The 17,709-nt window shown below is 40.1% G+C and overlaps 1 pseudogene; it reads right to left on the reverse strand.

The window, feature by feature from the left end:
* Positions 1-17,709, reverse strand: part of LOC127662677 (SH3 domain-containing YSC84-like protein 1) — a 56,153-nt pseudogene that overhangs the window by 28,775 nt on the left and 9,669 nt on the right.

The following is a 17,709-nucleotide window of genomic DNA, read 5'->3' on the forward strand; positions in this document are numbered from 1 at the left end:
ATAATCATATATAGTATTGGTATCCATGTATGTATGCTTTCTATACATTTGTTTAAATATGAGCCAGCCCAAATCTGATTTTTCCTAAGGTTTCTTTCTTATCTACTTAAAATGTTTTTTATTTTTTGCCACCGAATTTGTAAGAAACTATTCTATGTAAAGATGTTTTGGAACACTATATTATGCGTTGTAAAAGGTGCTATACAAATAAATTTATCTAAACTGAATATATAATTTTAGAAAAGATTTATCTTGTCTGTTGCTAAAGTGATATAGCTACACATCAAAGAGAGAATTATAATCACATATATATTTTCAATTGAATTACAGAGACAAGGAAAGAAAAAAACATGACAGCTAGGTTAGACAGGGCAAATATTTGAGTGTCTTGATATTCTTGTCTATGCATGACTCAGACAACGTCAACGGTGGGAAAACATTTTTTTCGGCTGACGTTGAAACGCATGCAAAATAATTGAGAAATGATTCCCTGACGTGGTGCCGAAAGTGTCTGTCTATAGCGTTATATATATATACTGCATATGGTAATCATCTAATACGTGAATAAACATTAGCATGTTCTTGGCTACCTTACTGAAAATACATTATATAGGGTTTGTAAAGGAAATAGGAAACTTTTCTTATGAAGCACTTATGAACTACTCTTGCCTTAATCAGTTTTTATTATTATTTATTCTCTTTGAAAATGTTTTAAAATCTATATAAAAAATATCCTATAAAATAACCCAAGATATTTGGGATACATGTTGCCATAAATATGTAGAAACATTCAAAATGCAGAAGAACCTACCTCAATACCAATGTCAAATCCTACACCAAGCCCAGCAATGATAATGGATAAAGGAGCAGAACACCCTTCAGAAAAGACAGTGAACAAGATAACATAATTGAACTGCAGTATCCCATTTTAAATTCCCAAAATGAAAACACTGCAACTCTTAGAACTTAAAAAGATTGAATGTTTAGGAGAACAAAAGGACCACACTTTAACAATGACATTTGAAATACTGCCAGTCTGTCTTTTCTTAAACTTTATAATATACAGTACACCAGCATGGGACACTTTTTGTTCCATTATCATAGCTAGTGTTTAATAAATGTTTAAGTTAGATCATGTATATTGATATATATATAAATAAATAAATAAAAATCATGAGTACACCATTACTGTAAACTTTTAAACTTGTTTTTGCATTACATAATGTAAATATCCAGTGGGTAAAAACAAGGAAACACTAAAATAAATAAAGGCATTGAGGCTCTGACTGACCCCAAGGAGTTTTTTGTTGAGTCAGTTTAAAATGTTGGCAAAGCATCTGCCAGACATCCATTGCTTCAACCACTTGAAACTTCCCTACTCAAAATGGTCTATTTTGTTTTAATAGTTTTGGTTTAGACAGGTAGAGAAATTAAGTCAAACTAGTGAGTATATATATATATATATATATATATATATATATATATATATATATATATATATATAGGCTATATACATATACTGTATATTTACATAAATTCACAACCGCTTTTTGTAAATGTATATGTAAACATATTCTACATGGATCATAAACCCCAGTACAAGTCTCCTTAAAGGGTAAGTGTGCAATTTATGTGCCACTAAAAGAAATTGCAAAAATAATGCCTCTTTTCAAACGCATTACCGAATACACGCCCAGTCTGCCAAAGGACGAAAATACAGATAGTCCCACCAAATTCATGCAATTGGTTGAGCTGCTATGTCAGGCTGTTTGAGATGCTCAAACAAATGTTGCAAATCTTAAAACACTTATAGTTGTCCCTGCATATTAAGCTGGGATTTAAGTACTTTAAAGCTTTTTTTTATTATTATTTATTGATCAAGTACATAAAAAAATAAAAAATCATGTTAAAAATTGTGTTCTTGCCTCACCCAGATTTACTAATGTAAGCCTTTGATACAAAATTGCAGGCTTAACGCATACCTCCATGTGTTTACAACATCATAAACACAGAAAAGAAGGATGGACTAGACGGCTTCTGGTGCATGTTTGTGGAAGCTGGGGAATCAACGGCAGTCACATGGATGTCTTCTGTTCTATTTGGCCAAGTTGTTTACTTGCTATATTATTTTTAAGTTCTTTTAGTTGCCATGCTTCAATGAATCGAACAATTAGCACATTTCAGCATATTATTTTCTTGTTTAATTAGAATATTTCATACCCTTATTGAATCCTCTGATTACGTTTTTTTGAATGCATACTGTTTGGTTTATTTGTATTATCCACGGAGGCTATTAATTGTAATATAAAAACACTTATGGGTTTTCCATTGAACTCATATCAGTCATGTGAGAGGTTTCACCTTTTAAATGTGAGGTATTTGTGTAGTGCAATACAAACATTAATGTGTAGATGATAAAGTGCATCACAATAAAAAGAAGAATCATTATAAAATATTAAAAGAGCCTCATCTTCATCAAAGCGAGTTGTATATCGGTTAAAAATGTTTATTCTAATAACAAAATATTGCTCTGCAGGTGAATTTTTCCAATCCAATTGAGGCAATCTCAAACCATGAGATTAGTCTGCGCAAAAGAGAAGTGCCAAAGCACAATTGACGTAAGTCAAGTCACTGTTTCTCCTTAATTGCAATTTTAGGTTTCAACCACAGACGTCGACAGAGAGCCCAAAATTTCCATAAAGCATATTTAAAATCCAAAAAGACACATTAAATCTAAACATTAAGTCAGCAAGGCAGTAAGAAAATTAAAACAATCACTTACATCCATCAGCGAGCCTTAAAATCACTGTTCCACTACCACCCCTTGCAATAATCATGAAGCCGCTTTAAAAACTGACAGGAAAGCCAGTCCCTCAGCCTTGGCAATCACATGGGCTGTTTTCGGGTGGTGGAAAAGAGTTGAATATGAGACAGATATTACAATTGCACTTGTGCAAGCAAAACCTTTCTAGATTCAGTTACAAAAACTGATATATCTGGGAACACAAGATGAAATGGATAGCCAGAGTTGATTGGAGCATTGTGTTTTTGCACAGATATAGTGAAGTCACGGAGTGAGTGCTTTTATATCACTTGTTGAAGACATGCATGAACAGATACTTTGCAATGGACTGACAGAAAGACTGCTAGTCATGTACACAGATGACATCAGTCAACAGAAATGCAACAAGATGTTTAATAGCACTTACAGACTTGGCATGGGTTCTATTATAGCAATAAGATTAGCCAATGCTTTTAAAAGATCACTCACCCTACTATTGTTCCAATCTTGGATGGCTTTCTTCTTTCCGTGGAACACAAAATGTCACAGTTACAAGTTAGAAATACACAAGGGGGGTAGATGACACAATTTCCACTGTATCCTGTTAAATTCAATACCTTCAATAAATTCACTCCCATAACTAAAATCCAAGTGTTTGCCATTGCTTTCTAATTGACTTAGGACAGTGGAGAGGACAGTTACCTGGAAAAAGTTTATCAGGCCCAATTCTGTTGGAATTTAGGATTTTAGCAGCCTTCTTGACCTCAGACTTTAGGTTGGCAGGAATCAGATTTTTCACTGAAAATAAACATCAGAAGTAACATGCTTATGACACGTTTGCTCTACGTCACATTCTGACAACCTGAAATGTCACAAGTATGATAGACCAAACCTGTGTGATGGCTTGCGTCTTCCTGAATGCTTTCAATTCTATAATGCCAAAACCATTATCTTGTGGCATCTGCATTACAATGAGCCTGCAATAACTTACTAACCTTAAATTTATTTTAAGAATATGGGCTATTGTAAAACACCTGCTGTACAAGGTGGCAGACTGGGTATGTAATCTCTACAATGACCTTTTCATGTTTTAGAAGGGCTCTCCCCATTTCAGAGTTACAAATCGTTAACTTTTTCAGTCATACGTGAAATGTCAGCAAAAACAAATAGGTAATTAATTTAGCTCATGTCAAACATAATTGACAACACTGGGTCAAAAACGTGTCTCCCACAGTCTTGAGTCACATTTGCCATCTCCTGCTGTTACTAAGTTTCATTCACATAGCATCCAACACAACCCATCCATATGCTATGGCACTGCTTGAAGAACACCAAAATTCCCTATGAATATGCAGTAATCAACATTTTATATATATTTATATAATTAAATAATTATAATAAGCTACACAATTTAATAATTCAGATATTTTTATTGAAATACATTGCATTATTGTGGCATACGACTAAAGCATTGATTAGACACACACAACGTGGCTATATAAGTCAATATATTGTTTATTTATTCCCACATCATCAAACATGAGCCAATCTCTGGCCTATAGTCCAAAGCAGTCCATTTTGCAATTACATGTATTATTCTGTCCTGTTCTCACTGGGTGCATTGCAAGGGTTCCACATTACCTGTACAGTTGCTGCGCTGACTGCCCCATGCTGACTGCAGGTTCGTAAAAAAAAAAAAAAAAAGTACTTCAAGCTTGAATTGCTCCGATTGTAGGAAAATATGTACTTAATTATGGAACTTACTGTATTTACAGGTCAGGAAGCATAATTCATTGTGTTAATTTTCTAACATATATTATATGTTATATAATATATGCCGAGTGCCGTAGGTAATTAGAGAGAGAGAGATGGAGCGTGTGCCTGTTGCCACAACCAATCAGAGATTCTGTCAGCTTACTCAGTGGAATATAGACATCCAAGTGGGGTATTCCTCTCTATTTCGGGGTAGCCGGTGAGCAAATGTCATTCACTATAGAAACAGCGATGTCCTCTGCCATTTTAAACAGTATCTATCCAATGTGTAATCTCACAGAGTGCTGTTCTATGTTAACAATGACGGATTCACTTTATGTCACCAACTGGCTCATATTACACACAAAAATTATCTTTTGCCACCACCTGCTGGCTAACATATGCAATTTCAAAAATAAAGACAGTAACTCCTAACACATATGCACTACGCTTACACTTTAGTTTAGAACTGCACAAACACAAGCGGAGTGATACACACAGTTAAGCGTCTGAGTGCTGATGTGGTCACACCATCAGTGCTCATGGAACGTCTCTTGTCCAATCAGATTCGAGGACCGGAACTAACTGTGGTATGTATGTGTATATCAAATTCAAATTATTCTATCCTATACCTTAATATGGGGGATGTTTGGGAAATCTGTCTGAAAACTGACATTTTTGCAATTCCATTTGATGACCGCAGAAATTACACAGTTGGCTAAAATAATGGCATGAGTTTTGTTGTTTGTCATATTAATGGAAATCCAATTCTGTTTGGAAAATTACTTAAATTCCTTCTGAAAATGTTTCAGCCAAACAAAATGTATACTTATCTGTATTCTTTTCAAAATATTACCACAACCCCCTTATTATGCAACTTACATTAACAATTATTCTTTATGGACAGAATTTTAAAGGATGAATCATTCAATAAAATGGGTAGATCAAACACCCTACTGGTGCAGCTGAGATGTGCTTTTGGCAGGTAGCTCCCTTTCTGTGGTTTATCAAGGGAGGTGCTTGCAAATTGTCACTGTCAATGAAGTCTTTCCAGTTGAAGAATTCTTGCAAAACCAGACATATCAACAGAACAGTTCTCCTGTGCACCTGGGAGACACCTGCTTCAATAACTAAATAGCCTAGTAATACTAAGATTGCTGCCAGTGAGGCTATTCTGTCTTGCTCAAACCTGGATCTGGACTCCTTTCACTGTTCAACACATTCATGAGGAGACAGAATTTAACTGTTTAAAGTGACTAAGTAATCATCGCTTCAGCTACTGTAAGTACGGAGAAAGCAGCAGTATGACAAAGGCTGTTGTAATGTAGCATTCTTGTGGATGATTTGAAGCATTATTCATGTACATTTTTAAACCTGTTTTCCAAGGTCATGAAATGTATCCCAAGTTAAGGACATCACATGAACAAACAGATGACTAACAAAGAACTCAATTCACTGTTCCTTTTCAACATTTCCAAAGAACAGAAGTTGGACCCAGGTCATATTTTTTTGCTCATCTCAAAACACTGAAAATACAGTACAATTTAAAATGCCTACATGACCATTATTTATTTTTAAGGAACAAGCAAGCACTGCTCTATTAATAACAGAATTAGAAAAGAACACCCCCTACATGTCTCTTAAAATGCATTTGAATCTGAACTGGAATATTAAACTTTGTCTGAAAAGCCTAGCACTGTACATTGCATCAAACAGCTTGGTCATTTCTTACAAAGTAATAATGATCACTCATTCACAGATAAACATTGTAGCACTAAATGTTAGGCTGTGGCTGGCAACGCACCTATGACTCTTTCACTCCCCTTGAATTTTTGAATGAAACATCTGTATGTCGTAAATTCTGCTCCTATTTGTCGTATAGAATTTGATGGTACTTGAAACATTGTTCTGTCTACTGCTGTTAACGTAAATAAAACATTCAAACTGGGAGAACCCAAAGAGGTATACGTAAGCAACTTATGTCAAATGGCATCTCATCTAACACATATTCTGCCAAAGTATCTCAAAAAAGAATGTCTGCCTGAGTCATCACAGTATAACCTGATCTCATGACGTGGTTTTAAATTGGATCAGTATGCACTGAGCACTCATAATGGTTTTCAATGGGATCTGGTGTGCTAGGACAAAATAAAAACAAACCACTTTTCCCTGTGTTGGACATGTAGATTAGTGATCTCATCTAACAAAGCATACAGAATCATTATCAGCAAAAAATTCACATTGCAATGCTATTAAGCATTGTTCACTTAAAAGCCCTTATGATAGCAGGGGTATTGAGAAAAACACAGAATGCAGAACGCTCCGTGCACAGTATTTGTGACTCAAATTGCATCATCAGCAAAGCCACGTGGCTTGACCACGCAACACCTAGATTTTCTTGACACGCGGTCCTCGGTTGTGCTCGTCGCTGATGCGTGCGCCTGCTATTGACTGTCCTAAAATGAGTATCACAAAGAAGTTATAATGGGCATGAATCATATTTGCTCACGGTCAGAATAGTATACTCAAAGGCAATGCAGTTGACCAAGCGCGAGCCAATGAGGAACGTGCAAAAATGAAGTAACCTGGGCCTTAAGTAAGAGGGTGCTGTTCCAATAGCTGTCCTGAAGGCCATCAGAGTCAAAGCATTAAATTTGATGGGATGGAAATGGAAATTAAGAGTGGGGTGACGTGAGCCCTCTTTGACTGATTGAAGACCAGATGTACTGCAACGTTCTGGACTATCTGCAGTGGCTTAATCATGCAAGCTGGGAAATCACTGAACAGAGAATAACAGTAGTCCAGTCTTGAAATTACAACAGAAATAGACAGAAATGGTCTTAATTTCCTGATGTTGCAAAGCGCGAATTGAAAGACCGGGCAGTTGATGAGATGTTGACAGTGAAGTTAAGCTGGTCATCCACCACCACTCCCAGCTTCCAGGCTGTCCTGGGGTGCATTTCCCAAAAGTATTGATAGTCAACTATGGTCATAAATTCCATCGTTACAACATAGTTCAACAATTTGTTGTTTCCTAAAACCATAGTTTGAATGAACGATCGCAAACAGCATCTAAAAGTTGTGTTTGGGACTACAGATGTGGTTAGAAGCATATTTCCTTGTTAGTTTGCTTTGTGGACATCATTTGACTTCACTGAGGCTGATGAACCCCGAAGTCTGATGTAGAGGGAATCAAATCTACTGTAGCGCAATTAAGTCTCATTACACTGTGCAGGCCGATTTCCTGTCTTCAGCAGCTTTCTTGCATTAAACGTCTTTCTGGTGTTCATGTAAATGAGCTATTACAATTAAATTTTCCTGGAAAATATTACTCCACCCCCTGCATAACATCATTAACGACAGTTTTATGTTTCTTACTGTAGTTTCTACGGTTTCTGGAAATTCTCTCATTATTAATTTACCCTGATGCCAACACAGATGTGTATGACAGTCTTTCTTCAGCAGAACACAAATTAAGATTAGGAAAATGTTGAAGCTCTGTAAGTCCCTATAATGCAAGAAAACGGGTGCAAAAGGCATATGTAGGCAGCATAAAAGTAATCCATATGACTCCAGTCGATCAATGAATGTCTTCCGAAGCAAATCAAAAGGTTGGTGGAAGAAACAAATTGATAATGAAAACATTTTGAACTTTAAATCATTGCTTCCGGCCAGCGCTGGGATGCTGTTTGTAATGAACCAACTCTCGTGTGACGTTCATTCCTCTGTTGTATACAAAGCGTGTGCTTCCGACTTCTCTCGTGAAAGTGCCATAGCGCTTATGTCACTGATGCGTTGATTGCTGGCAGGAAGTGATTTTTGTTTAAGCTAATAAAGTTTTTAATAATTGATTTGCTTCAGACATCATTAACTGATCGACTAGACTCCTTTGGATTACATTTATGTTGCCTAAATACGCCTTTTGGACCGTCAAATAGCCAGCAGCCTGATGGCACCCGTTTACTTACATTTTAAGGACATTCAGAGCGGAGATATTCTTCGAAAAATCTTAATTTATGTTCTGCTGAAGAAAGAGTCATACACATCTGGGATGGCATCAGCGTAAGTGAATAATGAGAGCATTTTCATTTTTAGGTGAACTATTCCTTTAAGACTTTGTTGAATGATTGAATTGATTGAATTGACATCTGAACTTTGTGACTAGAGAGCATCTTGATGGGAATATTAAGGATTCTCTCTCATTCATGTGTTCATTATTTTCTCAGAGGTGTAGAGAATAATGCGTATTTAATACACTCATAAAACACGGCTATAAGAAATATGTCCCCAGATCTGACATGGAAAAGTAGCTAGTAACAAACGTTTTCTTGGTAAACTCACTAAGGTTTATAACTGCCCTCAGGTAATGGCTGATATAGTTTCCCACTCCTATTTCCTCAGGTCTGAAAGACTTTTGCTGTCATACAGAGGGGGTGGACTAATAAATGCAGCTGTCATATCAAGCATAACAATGAGAATACAATTTTTGTGATTACTACTGTACAAATAATTGCTGCTTACGCAGACCTACAGGAAACATTAACTGTAATTAGTCAATAAGTGATTAACATTTCAGAATAAAGCATGTAAAATGCAAATACGTGGGACAGAGCAATTATATCTTAATTTCTAGTTCGGGAGATAATGAAAAATTAAGGATGCAGCATTGATCCATAGAGAAAGCACAAACATCTGCTCTGATGAGAGTTCATTTAAATTTTGACACAGGATTAATTTGAAAGGGTGAATTCTGCTTGGCCACTGACACTTACAGAGGGGGCAGCATTAACGGTTCAGAAAAACAACTTCATCATCAAGGACTGAGAATCATTATTTAGTATGACTCAATTGGTCAAAGATGTAAGGGGTCAAGTAAGATGAAAATGGTGAGATTCTGAGATTTATTCCTTAAATATAGTCAATGTTAAACAAAGTATGGTGGACACCTGATATTTTCTAAGACATAAGCAAAACAAATTTGACAAACAATCAATCAATCTCTCTCATTTTCATCTTGTACATTAACAAAGCTACTGGAATGTAGAAGGAATGCTCCAGATCATGACAAGTTGCAAAAACAGTGTCTGCTTCAAGGTAAGGTGGAGATATTATATCTACTTTACCCACAGGGGCTAAATTAATTGCTTTTGTCGATTAAGACCGCAGACAGTCTATTATTATGTGTGTGGTTGCCGTGAAGCTTAAAGAATAATGCACGTCATCCAACAGCCGGTATTAACATCATCTTCTCTCAGTCACCTAACTGTAAATACTGTTTCATAAAACCAAAAAAAATATACTGGCCATAAATACACTTTATGGTGTACAACTTCAAATCCCCCAATATGAAAATATTCCTTACACAGCTCTACATAAATGTAGCATGGCAACCATATAGGCCAAATTTACACCACAATATACTAGTAACAGTAGTAGTTTGTTGCAATTAAAATTAATCTGTGATTACTTAGTTTTAAAGGAATAGTTCACCAAAAAATATAATTCTCCCATCATTTACTCCATTTACTGCCATACCAGATGTATATGACTTTCTTTCTTCTGCTGAACACAACAAAGATTTTTAGAAAAATAGCTCTCTGTAGGTCGATACTATGCAAGTGGATGATGTCCCGAACTTTGAAGTGAAAAAACAAGCACATAAAGCATAAAAGTAATCCATACTATAAATTCTCCTCCCTGCAGGATGGTAGGTGGCAATGTGAATCGCCAAAAACAAAAGAAAAATGTGGGAGTGAAAGTGGAAATATATAGTAAAAAAGGACTTGAATATGTATCTGTTTCTCACCCACACCTTTCATATAGCATCTGAAGATATGGATTTAACCACTGGAGTTCTATGGATGACTTTTTTGCTGCCTTTATGGTGCTTCAAAGTTCTGGCCACCATTCACTTATGGACCTACAGAGCTGAGATATTTAACAATCTTGTTTATTTTTAGCTGAAGAAAGTTTCCTTTTAGCAGTTGTTCACATCTGGGGTGGCAAATGATGAGAGAATTTTCATTTTTGGGTGAACTATTCCTTTAACCATCACTGTCATCTAGTGAAGAAACTTAAATAACATCCATATTTAAGCTTCTTACACTCTTCTTTGATAGAGATCGCTTAATTTATTATGCTTTTTACATAAAAACTTATAGTTACAAAATTTAGTTACCATAATAAATGTTTGTATACTGTAGGCTATATACAAAGCTTTTACTGTTTATTTTTATACGTTAAGACTCTCTCAGTATGACGCCCTAACAGAAACCCATATGAAAGATGATAAATGTTAAACGAATGTGCTGTTATCTCATGCTTAAATTTGCTTTGAAACAATTTACAAAATACTAAACCAAATGCTTTTCTGGGTTTGCCTTAAAACACATGATCTCATTGTAGGAATGCAATTTAAACTTAAAGTAGAAAACAAACGCTTAGTTTACTGTGCGCCTTAATGTTTCAGTCCACCACATGTAAACGAAATGACTCACAGGTTGTGTTACCAATAGGGAAGGGAACATGGGGGCAAAAAGAAACTTTTCTACTTTCATTAAAAAAAAAAAAACAGACTGTTTTCACCACGTTCGGGCACTTCTCAAAGTTTCAAGCTGAGTTTAAAGCACTCTCACCTGGCGCAGGTAAGATTGGGTAGCCTACGTTAAAAGTGTAGACTTCCGATACACCTGCCAACCCGGTTTACTTGTGTTTTAAAGCACCCATAGAGTAATTAAACCAAATTATAAAAATATTAAATTATCAGTATTGTCAATGAATGCTGTGGATAAAGTAGAATATGTCACACTCGTTTATTTAAAGCTGTACAGAAATCAAAGTTATTTTATTCAGGCAATAATGAGACAAACAACAAAAAATGACGTCTCGTCTGTCAAAACGATTAGGACCACTGGTGCGCACTCACGTACATCGGAGCGCGTTCTGGTGAATTCAGTCGTGTAATGCGCGCGAAACCAGAACAGATCGACGCGTCTGCTGTTTTAAGCGGTCATATTTGTAATTTATTGTATGTTGAAAAATGTCATTAAAAAGACAGTAGCCTATAATATGTCTTATAATTGTATAATTAGTACAATCAGTATGAAATTAAACCAGAAGAGTTTATCTATAAAATAAGGTTTAGGGGAAATACTGGTTGTCAGACTATATTTTTATATTTACTCTAATGAATATTTTTCATTACATTTTTAAAGTACATTTCTGTATCATCAGTAGGCTATGCCTTATCTGGAAGGCTACAAAAACGTTTGTGAACATTTCCACTGTTATTACCCAGGAAAAAGATGAAGCTTACTGAACACTTGCAGACACTATTTAGCCCGAGACAGAGTACTTGCATTAAATTTAATCTGAGAAATTCCCTTACGAAAACCAAGAGTTCATGGCAAATTTGCTACTGATAATTTTCACAGGCAAATGAGCTTTGTGGCAAACTTGCGGCAAATTGTCCATTGTTGCCAAAGGTTTTCCATAGGTTCACCACTACCAGCAATGAGCTCCAAACTTCTGGCTACCATTTGTGGCGAATCAAAACTTCATTTGCATGTGAAAATAGCAACTGGCAAAATGTGGCAAAATGTCTGCAATTTTGCAGCTAGTTACGATTTTTTGTAAGTGTTCGAACTGCCAATATGGCAGATGTAAAACAGGAAGTCCCGTCTTAAGACCCGTAACGATTTTGTTGTAGATGTCGCTAGTCACCTTACTCTGTGTCGCCAGTGGGCGTTCCAACTGCTGTCGCTCTAACGTTATTGGTCAGCTGCACAACTGGCCATAGCTTTAAAAAATCTGATCACGCAGATGAGCTAGATTGCCATAAAACAAATGTATTATTCTTATTTGATAAGGAATCATTTGGTTTGCCTCTAATGATGAACATTCTGCAGGGGAGAGTGTTCCCCTTCTGTCACTCTCTCCACGTTGTGTCAGAGAAGCGACACTAGGGGTCTCTCTTGAGCGCCAATATTCACCTCTGATCTATGAAAAAAGGCCAGTGAGAAGTTGGCAGCCAGTATTTGCATGTCCCGCCCCCGGACATACGGGTATTTAGGCGGCGCAAATACAAGAGCTCATTCAGAAAATTTCTTCGGAGCAGATGGTCGTGCATGCAGTCTGCTGCGAGTTACACACCAAGTTCCTGTTTAATCCTCTGACGCTCTGCATGATGTTGGATTGGTTAGCAATTCAGTTTGCCAGGCCTCCGCCCCCCTTCGTGGGCATTCATTTTTCCGCAGTACACGGCGAACATGCCCATTCCCTGCGCGAAGAAATCGCCTCCCTTCTAATCAAGGACGCGATAGAGCCTGTCCCTCCAACCGAAACGAAGAAGGGTTTCTACAGCCCTTACTTTGTTGTACCCAAGAAAGGCGGCGGCTTACGACCGATCTTGGACCTACGAGTTTTCAATCGGACCCTGTGAAAACTCCCGTTCCAAATGCTCACCCAGAAACAAATTCTATCTGGCGTCCGGCATCTAGATTGGTTCGCAGCGGTAGACCTGAAGGACGCGTACTTTCACGTCTCGATTCGCCCTCGACACCGACCCTTCCTATGGTTCACGTTCGACGGCCAGGCGTATCAGTACAAAGTCCTCCCCTTCTGCCTGTCTCTGTCCCCTCGCGTCTTCACGAAAGTCGCAGAGGCAGCTCTTGTCCCGCTCCAAGAAGCTGGCATAGGCATACTCAATTACCTCGTCGACTGGCTCATCCTGGCAACCTCGCGAGAGTTACTATGCGCACACAGAGACCAGGTGCTCAGGAACCTCAGCCGTTTGGGGCTCAATGACAGCACGTCTCTCCAACGAGCGTGCTCAGTCAGTGCTGAAATGCCTCGCTTCCCTCAAGCCAGGTACCGTGGTCCCTCTAAAACAGCTCCTGGGGCATATGGCATCAGCCGCAAGCCGTTGGAACTGGGCCCGCTGCGTTGGCATATCAACTGCCTAGAGCTGCTGGCTGTTTTCTTTGCCCTGAGGAAGTTTCTCCCATTAATTTGAGACAAACACGTCCTAGTCAGGGCAGACAGCACCACAGTGGTAGCCTACATAAATCGCCAAGGCGGAGTACGCTCCCTACACATGTCACAGCTCGCCCGTCATCTCCTCCTTTGGAGTCTGCAGCGACTCAAGTCACTGCGCGCCACTCACATCCCCAACAACCTCAATGTGATAGCGGACATGCTGTCAAGACGAAGCTTGCCCGGCGGAGAGTGGAGGCTCCACCCCCAGTTGGTCCAGCTGATCTGGGACCGGTTCGGCAAGGCCCAGGTAGACCTGTTTGCCTCCCAAGAAACCTCCCACTGCCCGCTCTGCTATGCCCGGACAGAGGCTCCCCTCGGGGCAGATGCGTTGGCACTCAGCTGGCCTGCGGGGCTGCGTAAGTGCGCATTTCCCCCAGTGAGCCTTCTTGCACAGGTGCTATGCAAGGTCAGGGAGGACGAAGAGCAAGTCATTCTGGTGGCCCCCTATTGGCCCACCCGGACTTGGTTCTCGGACCTCACGCTCCTCGCGACAGCCCCTCCCTGGTGAATTCCCCTGAGGAATGACCTTCTTTCTCAGGGACGGGGCATGCTCTGGCACCCGCACCCAGACCTTTGGAACCTCCACGTCTGGCCCCTGGACGGGATGCGGAAGATCTAGCCGGCCTACCACCGACCGTCATAGATACTATCAGCTGAGGACCTGCAGAAGTGCGCGGTTAGGTCAGTGCTCGTGTTTCTTCAGAAGAGGCTGGAGAGGAGGCTGTCTCCCTCCACCCTCAAGGTGTATGTCGCCGCCGTTGCAGCTCACCACGACACGATAGACGGCAAGTCTCTTGGTAAGCACGACTTCATTGTCAGGTTCCCCAAAGGTGCCCGGAGGCTAACTCCCTCCCGGCCTAACCTATTCCCCTCCTGGGATGTCTCGATTGTCCTCACGGGCCTCCAGAGACCCCCCTTCAAGCCGCTAGATTCAGCTGGACTCGGGGCCCTCTCTCTCAAGACCGCCCTGCTGATCGCGCTCGCCTCCATCAAGAGGGTCGGGGACCTGCAAGCGTTCTCTGTTAGCGACACTTGCCTGGAGTTCGGTCCGGCAGACACATACGTGATCCTAAGACCGCGACCGGGCTATGTGCCCAAGGTTCCTACCACACCCTTCAGAGATCAGGTAGTGAACCTGCAAGCGCTGCCCCGGGAGGAGTCAGACCCAACCCTTGCGTTGCTGTGTCCAGTACGTGCTTTGCGTATCTATCTGGACCGCACGCAGAGCACTAGACGCTGTCTCCAAACAGAGGCTTGCCCACTGGGTTGTCGACGCCATTTCATTGGCTTATCACACCCAGGCCGTGCCCCCCCCCTTGCGGGTCCGAGCTCACTCCACCAGGGGTGGCCAGGGGCACTGACCAGGTGCACCTCCCTAGCAGACATCTGCAGAGCAGCAGGGTGGGCAACACCTAACACTTTCTCGAGGTTTTACAACCTCCGTGTTGAGTCAGTATCGTCCCGTGTTTTCTCAGGTCCGAGCCCGTAGAACTCGGTAACACGCTGACATTCTGACTGGGTGAATCGCTTGCGCCTAGCGCCCTTTCCCTCAGCCAAGGTAAAATAGTGCGCCTCCGTTCCCAGGAGACCCCATCTTCGGGTCGCTGGTTGACTCCTCCCTAGCCCTGTTGGGTCCGCAGTTCAGCGGAGGAACTCACCGACCCAAGCCACTACGGGTCCCCGAAGGCTACCCTGTACTGGAATAGGTGCTCCACAGGTAAGGCCTCCTGCTCGGACTCCCCCTGTGTGTAATTCCACGGTACTGTCCCCTGACGAGCAGACCCCCGTGTCTCCCTTAGGCAGTTACAGCTGCCTCGGTCTATGCGAGAAACATAGATAGAAAAGAGGCCCAGCCAGGCTGGCCCATTCCCAGGTTGGCGGCCATCACCTTGTTCCCCCTTCCAGGGTAACGAAAAGGATTCTGATGGCTTGAATGGGGCATTGGGGAAGGGTACGTGCAGCCTGATACAGTTGGTTGTCCTGCATGTAAGAATTCCTGCTCGCTCCTGTATCAGCAGTTCACGTACAGCGCATGGCACTTTTATAAGTGGATCCCTAGTGTCGCTTCTCTGACACAACGTGGAGAGAGCGACAGAAGGGGAACGTCTAGGTTACGTATGTAACCTCCGTTCCCCGATGGAGGGAACGAGACGTTGTGTCTTCCCCGCCACGTCGCTGAGCCGAGCCACTGTTGTGGCCGGACCATTTCCGGCTCCTCAGAAAAATCCAGAATGAACTCCTGTATTTGCGCCGCCTAAATACCCGTATGTCCGGGGGCGGGACATGCAAATACTGGCTGCCAACTTCTCATTAGCCTTTTTTCATAGATCAGAGGTGAATATTGGCGCTCAAGAGAGACCCCTAGTGTCGCTTCTCTGACACAACATCTCGTTCCCTCCATCGGGGAACGGAGGTTACATACGTAACCTAGGCGTTTTCTACAGCTGTGCTCAATGCATTCTATCACGAGCAAGACAAATAATCTATCAATGTATGAAACAACTAGGTTGCCACCTGTCCCGTAAAATATGGGACTATCCTGTATTTAAAGATAAAATTATGCGTCATATATCTAATCAATACGGGACGCGATTTGTCCCGTATTTAAGCTGGTCAGATGACGTCATGGTGAAATCATTCCAGATCGATAATGTAACATTGATATAAGGTGGAAAATGTGCCTATGAGGGGTAAAGGACCGTCTGAAAAGTCCACAAACGGTGCTAAAACTGTGGATTTTTTTTATATAAATGTACAATAAGATTAAACAATTTATGATTACAATCACTGAGTCATAAAGAAAAGTACAGGTGAAGGAAGAATTTTTTTTTTTTATACATAATTAAGAAAAAGGAGACAAATTATCGAAAAGATAAAAATAAATATATTTTTTACATATAAAAGATGTATTTTTTCAAGGGTCAGGAAAGTTCTAATTGTGCCACATTTAAGTGTCCCTTATTTTAAAACTTCAAAAGTGGAAACCCTAGAATTAATCTCACTCACAATGTCAACAATTTCTGGTACATTATCCAATATGAAACAATATCAGTTTACATGGTGCTAAAAATTTGCATTCTGGATGGTGTTGTAAAATGTAGCAAAATTCAATACATTACTGTATATCAACACAAAGATTGATCTTTTAATGTATCAATCAAACTCAATCCGAATGCCGGCAATTTCTGACACAGTTTTCTGCACATCATTGTTTTTTATATCCATGTAAGTGGTGCAGAAACATGATATAGAACAGTGAAATCGATGCCAACTATAACTCCTCCGTTTTTCCTGCACTCAGTTCCATTATATCACATTGGCTGTCGCTGCACTATATCAATCTAGATTTGCATAAAGTTAAGCTATTTTCAACTTTGCTGCTTCTCTTTACACGCCCACAACCTGTCATCAACAGTTGCTGTCACTCATATTGCCGGAAGTCGCCATCTCTCATTAAAAATCAATGGTCTCCTGTCGACAAAATCACTGAAATGTGAACGGGGCTTTACAAGTTATAGAGCCAATCACCTTTTTTATACTGACCAGGACCAGCCTGAAAAACTGCTTATTGTTTTAGCGTTATCTTAATTAAAGAAGCACAATATATAATACCACTGGCGACCTGTCCAGGGTGTCCCCCGCCTTTCGCCCAATGTTAGCTGGGATAGGCTCCAGCCCCCCGCGACCCTGTACACAGGATAAGTGGTTGACGATGGATGGATGGATGGAATATATAATACCATTGTTGTCAGATTTAACCACTGATTTGAAATATGTTATATGATTGTTATCTTGACCAACCGTTTTGGAGATTTCAGTCTTTCTCCAATCGATTAGATAGAAAATGTACTTTAATGCCGCTTGTATTCACTGAAAATAGCTGTCTGGGAGCGTTCCAAAGATGGCGGCCGAGTGGACTTACTTGCCTTGAAAGGGACTTTCTGGCACTATACACTTTAAATACCTTTTACAGGCTTTTAAGCTGAATTTAAACAGTAATAAATTATGAAACACCAAGCAATTCGTAAAACAGTAAAAAGATAATATACAAAATATCAAACCATTGTTTTGGCTAACAAATATGTGTAACATTTAAAACACGTATGACAACTTGCCCCATTAAAATGGAGATTTGATCC

Source organism: Xyrauchen texanus, chromosome 22 (assembly GCF_025860055.1).
Source record: "Xyrauchen texanus isolate HMW12.3.18 chromosome 22, RBS_HiC_50CHRs, whole genome shotgun sequence".
NCBI lineage: Eukaryota > Metazoa > Chordata > Actinopteri > Cypriniformes > Catostomidae > Xyrauchen > Xyrauchen texanus.